The following is a 7,461-nucleotide window of genomic DNA, read 5'->3' on the forward strand; positions in this document are numbered from 1 at the left end:
AGAAAGTTTGTCCTCAAGGGTGGACAAGAGTTTCCAAAGCCAGTCCTTGGGGCTGAGGGGAGACACTGATCTGAGAGGTGGCCTCACAGCACGGACAGGGCCTGAGGATTGAGACGGTGGGGAAGCAGGCCCAAACTCTTCAGCAAGACCCTCTCCCGCGGGGCCTAGCCCACGGACCCATAGCTCCATCTGCACAGCACCCTAGCCCTAGGCAGTGCCAGTATCTGCTGGGTAAATCCCCCAGGTGGCGAGACACAGAAGGACAGACTGGCTCCCTGGTCAGGCCAACCTGAGCACCCCAGCCCCTAGGACGCTGCTCACATGGCGTGTCAGACCCCATCACACTGCACGGCAGACGCAAGCAAGCTTCCTCTCTCTCTCTCTCTCTCTCTCTCTCTCTCTCTCTGTCATACACACACACGCAAATAGGGACACACTCACACATGCATACACCTGGGCCCAGAACATAGACTCCTAGGGCCAGAATACGGCTCATGGTTCTCTCCAAATGCCAGTCTCATCCATGGCTCAGGAGCCCCCAGGACCCTAAAGGGAAAGAAAGACACAAGCAGAGCAGCTGACGGACGCCTCCGCGGGCCCATCCAAGAGCCCCCTCCCCCAGGCATCATGACCTCCCCCAGAGGCCCTCCCACTCCCTGCCAAGGCCTCTTGCCCCCCACATCCCACACACACACCACCCAGCAGACAGTTAAAACCCGATCATCATGAGCACTCATTATATAACCAGCCCCGACCTGCTGAGGATTCCTTTTACCCCCTAGAGTCCCAGCTCCAACCCCCTTCCTGGCTTCCTACAGCGAGGAATTGGGCACCCCCTGGGTGCTGACCAGAGAGGGGGCCGGCTCTCCCCCCTACCCGGGCCTCGAGGAAAGTTAAAGGCTGCCTGGGATTTCCCCCATTCCATCCCCTGCTGCGGCTCTCCCTCCACCAGCACTCCCAGCTCAGCCCCCTGGACACTGGCACCAGCTATGGTCCCGCTGGCCGCAGAGCCGCAGCAGCTTAGGGGCAGCGGAATTGACAGCCCCCGGCCGGCAGCCTGACTTGTTGAATAAATTTCTGCAGCGCTGGCTCAGCCGGCTTCAGCATTGGCACCGAGAGAACTTTCGTGGCCTTGGAGAAGGGACCGGTCAAAGTTTCCCGTCCTTCCTCCCAAGGCACCTACCCCGAAGGCACGGGGTGGGGGGCCGGCCTGATGGGCACGCGCGGGTGGGGGACCGGTCCCCAGAAATAAATAAATAAACGCCTCAATAAAGAAAGAACCCGACGCGCCAAGAAACTGGCATGGAGCGTAGCCCTCCTTTGCTTCCCCTTCCCCCCATCCCCGCCCCCACCCCACCTACCTTGGCATGGACTTGGCCGGGCAGCGGTGGGTCGTCCACGTTAGAGCCGCAGGGGCGACGCGGCCCCCCGAAGCCAGAAATCGAGGGGGACCTGCAGCCCCGCCAGCTGCCCCCCGCCAATTCAGGATCAGCTGAGCCCCCGGGGCGCGAGGGGCGGCGGGCAGTGGGCGGCGGGCCCCGGGGCCCGGGCCATGGCGGGAGAAGGCGGCGGGCTGGCGGGAGTGTCGCGCGGCTCCGGCGAGCGGCGAGAAGCCGGCAGCGCGGACGAGCCGCGGACCGAGCCGGAGTTGGAGCGCGCGGCAGGCGGCAGGCGGCAGGCGGCAGGCGGCGGGCGGGCGGGCGGGCGGGAGCGCGGCGCTCCGGGGCCGGGGCCGGGACCGGGGGCGGGGGCGGGGGCGCTGCGGGGACCGAGCGGCGGGCAAGTGCCCGAGGGGAGCCGCGCGGGCTGTGGCTCAGGGCGGGGGCGCGGGGTTCACCCGGCTCGGCTGGGATCGCGCCTCCGGCCCCGGGCTCGAGGCGCGGGGTCTGCGCGCGGCGGGGCTGCGGAGGAGCCCGAGCGCCCGGCGGTGCGGGGACGTGCGGCAGCGGCGAGACCGAGCCGCGTCGCGTGCGAGGCAAAGCCGTCCTTATACTGACACCAAATGTCTTCGGGGAAAGCTGCAGGCGCGGGACGCTGGAGGGGGGAGGCGTGGAGGCGACAGACAGACTGACGGCGACGGCTGGTGAGCCCCCACTTCTCCCAAGCGGACAGGTAGCCCCCAGCCTTGAGGCCACCTCCTTAAAATTCAGGGTCGTGCCTGGGGGAGGGTCCTATCCCCTCAACATGGGGGCTGCGTCAATGCATAAAAAGGGAGGGACCCTATTACCACCGACCACTCCCAAGTCCCAGGTGCCTGGTTTGGCCACATTACAGTCCGGATTCTCACCGAGATGTTGTGAGAAGGGTGGGGAGAGGGTCCTTCACTGCCCCAGTGAGGGGCTGCCCATCTAAGACCACCAGCTTTTACAAGGTGGAGCCTGGCTAGAACTCAGATCCAAAGGTCACTCCACAGCCCAGGCAGCCTCCCCTCTTCTCATCCACATCCAGCTTCTTCCCACCCTTCAAGGCTTGGCTGAAAAGCCACCTCCTCCAGGAAGGCTTCCAAGAGGGCCCCCAAGTGGAACAGATGCCTCTCTCCAGCTGCAAATGACCCAGCCTTGCCAATTCCCCTGGGCAGCCCAGGCCACAGGAGCCTGAGGGGTCAGGAACCTCAACTCAGCTCTCCCACCCCCACTTCATCTTCTTGGAGGTTGGTGGGTGGGGGCATCCTGCTGAGCTGGGGGCTGTGGTGGGGGGATACTGAAGCCTGCCCTGGTACTGTTTGGTCTGGCAGATGGACAGAATGTTGGGGGAAGGTGCCTTCAGGCTTGATCCCAGTTTGGCCCCTTCCTGACTGAGGGCCTTGGGCAAGCCCCTTAAGGTCTCTGAGCCTCAGGTTCCTCATCTGTGAAATGGGGGCAAAAGTTTACACTTTGCAGAATGAGAGGAGTCTAAAAAGGTTTTAGCACCGTGCCTGGCGCATAGTAGGTGCTCAACAAATATTCACTACTTCTTACCTTTTCGTTTGTCCAGGGAAACAAGACAAAACTTTGTCAACAGACCACAGTGCAAGGTCTTACAAGCACACACCAGGGTAGGCGGTGTCTCACAGGCATGAACTGAGCAGGCCAGAAGGTGTCCACCGGTGGGATGGATTTATTTCAGAATAGAGTGGGCTTCAGATCAGGAGTCTCGGGAAAGAGCTCATCAAAGGCCAGAGGCTTGCACCAGGCCTCGAAGGCTTGTGCAGGATTAAGATAAGAGGAGAGGGGGTGGGTGGAGAAATGGCATCGAGAAGGGAGAAAGGACACGCGCAAAGACATGGAGGTGGGAATGAGGTGGCCAGAGCAGGCACTCCGTGCCCTGACCGGCTGAGTGCCCAGCTGGACAGCCCCAGACCTGGGAGAGTGGAAGAGATCAGGCAGCCAGGCAGGGAGAAGATGCCGACTATTGCTCGCTTCCTCTCCATTCTCCTCTGGCCACACTTACATTAAGTTCAAAGGCCGGACGGGACCCTGAGAAGCCACCAGATGGTGAGTTCTCAGGACGGGGGCTTTTCAGTCACAGTCTCCCAAAGTGACTGCTCAGCTGCCCCCACCCCAGTTGCATACCTGGAGTGACATAAATCTCAGCATCTCCTGGGGCAGCTCCTTTGTTCTCTGTGCATCTCTGATCATTCAAGTTCTGTTTCAGATTTAAGGAGAAATTTGCGCCCCCCTCCATGATCCAAGTCCCTTCCCTGTCCCGACAGGACTAACAACCCCTCCCGGCCTCCTTCAAGCATCCACACTGGCAGGAAGTCCTGCTTTATGTCCAACCTAAATGCTTTAGGCTTCAACTAAAACCTTCATTGCCCAGTCCTTCACTCTTCTGCCCACCCCACCGCTCATCACTGGGATGGGCTCTGTGGACATGGAGGGCACACATAGACTAAAGGTCATGGAAGGACTGCTGATGAAGGGCGACCCTCAAATCTGCAGGTGAATGGGAGTGCAATTCCAGGTCTCCGCAAGAAGCAAGGCTGTGGCAGTCTCTCCTGGAGGCCCTCGCTGGCTGCAGGAGCTTCATTTATTCATTATTGCTATTTATATTGGGCCTGGTATTTGCAGAAGGCTGCAGCAGCCGTGCACACTCATTAGGCCCCGCCGTGCCCCGGGAGCGGGAGCCTGCCAGGGCCCTGCCAGGAGGTAGGTGTGATGGGCCCCAGCCTGGAGTCCCCTAGTGCACCCACCTGACAGCTGGGCCAGGTTCCCTATCCCCTCCCCCAGGGACAAGACCCAATCCTTGCTGGGCCCTCACTCTCTATTCCAGCAGCTGCTGGGCTTCTCTGCCCGTCCCCGAGGAGAACTTTCTAGCAATTGTAGTGGCTGGAAGGGTAGGGAACACCTGTCAATGGAGATAAGCAAGCTGGGACTAAAGGAAGCTGGGGCAGGATTCCTGCCCTAGGACATGAGACGGGTCCCTTCCAGGCCTAAAGATCCAAAGAGTACAGAGACAAAGATTGCAATATCCTCAGAATCCACACTGATTTATTTCTCAAACACTTACAAAGCATTTTTCTGTGCCAGGCCCTGGTCTAAGCGCTTGACAAATATTATTAACGTGTTTAATCCTTTCCACAGTCTTGTAAATTGTCACTACTATTTTACAGATGAGGAACCAGTGGCAGAGAGAAGTTAGGTAACTTGCTCAAGGTCACACAGCTAATAAATGGCAGAGCTGGTATTTGAATTCAGGGGACCACGCTCCAGAGTCTGTGCTCTTAACGTGGATTCTGGATTCTAAGATTCAAAAACTCTGAGGCTTCCATGGTGACGCAGTGGTTAAGAATCCGCCTGCCGATTCAGGAGACACAGGTTCGAGACCTGGTCCAGGAAGATTCCCACATGCTGCGGAGCAACTAAGCCCATGTGCCACAACTACTGAACCTGCAATCTAGAGCCGGTGAGCCACAACTACTGAGCCCACGTGCCACAACTACTGAAGCCCGCTCGCCTAGAGCCCGTGCTCTGCAACAAGAGAAGCCACCGCCATGAGAAGCCCGTGCACGCAACGAAGAGTAGCCCCCGCTCACCGCAGCTAGAGAAAGCCCGCGTGCAGCAACGAAGACCCAACACAGCCAAAAATAAATAAATTAAATAAGTAAATTAATTAATTTTTTAAAAATGTTCAAAAACTCTAAGAATCAAGGTTTCCAGGATTCCCAACAGGCAGAATAACCCCACCTACTAGAGCAGGGAGGGGATGGCCTGAGATACCCTCACATGGGCCACCCCCTGCCGCTTCGAGCACATTCCACCGGGGCATGGAGAGGGACTGCTCTCAGCCCAGTACCCTGGATGCCTAAGAACCAGGCCCTGGGAGCATCCCACCATGATCAGAGCTAGGGATAGAAGAAAACCAATGGCAGAAAATGAACTTCAACACTCCAAGAGCTTTTATTAAGCATCTACTGGGTACCGGGCCTGTGCCAGGGCTGAAGGACATGACAAGATAGAAAGGTAACAGAAATGCTGATTGTGGATGAAACAGGGTGGAGATTTGGAGTCAGACTCAGAGGGAAGGTGGACCAAAGCTGGGCCCCCCAGAGGCAGGTGCTTGATGGGTTCAGAGAGGCCAAGATGGACCCAGGGCCCAGTCTGGAGGGTCGTGGCTGGATGGGTCAGGGGAGAGAAGAACCGGAAGTTTCAGAGGGGAAAGAGCAGAGAGTGAAAGGAGAGGAGAGAAGATGAGGAGGCGGGGTCACAGGGAAGGAGAGCCCCTGGGGAGGAGCCTCCAGAGAGGAGGACTCCGATGTGCCAGTCCCCTCTCCCCACAAGCCCCCAGGAAGTTGCTAGATGCACACAGGCCTTGTGAGAGTGGGGTTTTCAGTGTGGGAATGTCAAGAAAGGGATGAAACCCCCTGGGAGCTGATGTGCACGAGGCCAGCCCTGGGCAGGTCAGCCAGTCCATCCCCCAACTGGACTAAGCTGGCGGAAGCAAAGGTCAGAGCCAGAGGGGCCCAGGAGGACACTGGCATCCCTTCAGAGTCACTGCAGCCACAGGAATCCTGCCCAGGCTGGAAGGGTGGTGGTCCAGCATCTTACCCAGCTGAGGAGAGGCAGCCCCCTCCCCCGGACAGGTGCCCGTGTCCTCTATCACCCCACTTAACCTGGTGAGAGGGATCATGAAGCTCATTTTACAGATGAGAGAACCAAGATCCAGAGAAATTAAGTCAATTGCCCAAGGTCACATAGCTAATGAGTGGCAGAAACAGATTCTATGCCAGAGTGAGTGTGTGTGTGTGTGTGTGTGTGTGTGTGTGTGAGAGAGAGAGAGAGAGAGAGAGAGAGAGAGAAGAAGAGGGAGGATAGAGATCCATCTCCACCTGCCCAGGAAGGAGGCTGGAGATGGGCAGAGGGAGAGGGGACAGATCTCAGGACCCCCAGTTTCCTGCCAGGTGGGAGACCCCTGACTCACAGCCAAAAGAAGCTTTTGTTGCCCTAGAAGCTTCCCAGATGGGGCTTGAAGAACCTAGTGTGGGCGCAGTGGACAGGGCTGCTATGCCCCAGAAGTCTGCAGTGGGTGGGGGCGGGGGCAGGGGCAAGGAGAGGCGGCAGCTTTATTCCAGGGTGAACGTCAGAGAAGAGAACGGCAGCCCTGCCCAGACCCCCAGCCCAGACAGGACACCAGAAACCCCCTAACATCCGACTAGCGCCCAACCATTGGCAAATCACCCCCTCTGTGCCTCACAGCATCCGGCACGCATAACCTGGCATGCAGTAGGTGCTCAGTATTTGCTCAGTGCATTCCTTGAATGCCGTCACTCAAACAGTCATTTCCAGGTCCATGTTCCTGATAAGGGAATTGAGGTGATGTGGCATGCGGACAGTCACTCCAGGTGGTCACTCAGTGACATTTATGAACCACCTACTCTGTGTCAGGTATTGGATGTACAGAGACGAATGAAACCCAGCCCAGCAGGGGCATGGCCATGTTCAGATAACTGGTGGTAAGCGCAGTGGAGAAGCGGGCCCACAAGGAAACCGTCTTTTCTGGTGGCGGAGGGTCAAAGCAGGCTTCACATGCAGAGCAACCCTCTGAAGGCTTGGCGGGGGGCAGTGGGCAGCGGGTGGACAAGGGCTTTCCTGGCAGAACATTGCAGGAAGGTCATCTCAGGCAGGGGTCAGGTGGAGAAAGGCCTGGGTCTGTGAAGGAGCCGAGCTTGTTGTGGGAAGAACCCTGCTTTGAATGCCAGGCCAAGGGGGTGCCAGGGGGGAGTGGCAAGGTCAGGTTTGTTGTGGAAGCCCGGACCTGGGTGCCATGGGAGAGCCCATCGCGGAAGGCAGGATTAGGGCCCGGAGGCCTAACTAGCCTGGGCTGTATTGCTGACAGGAGGGATGGGGACAGACTTGAGGGATGTTTTGGAGGCAGAGGGACAGGACTTAGAAACTTAAGGAGGGAGGGAGGGCCCTGGTTTCTGGTCCTTCCCCAGGTGGACAGTGGTACCTGCCATCTCCCCCAGCAGAGCCCCCAGGGCTC

This window comes from Mesoplodon bidens (genome assembly GCF_964165515.1).
Source record: "Mesoplodon bidens genome assembly, chromosome: 11".
Taxonomy (NCBI): Eukaryota; Metazoa; Chordata; class Mammalia; order Artiodactyla; family Ziphiidae; genus Mesoplodon; species Mesoplodon bidens.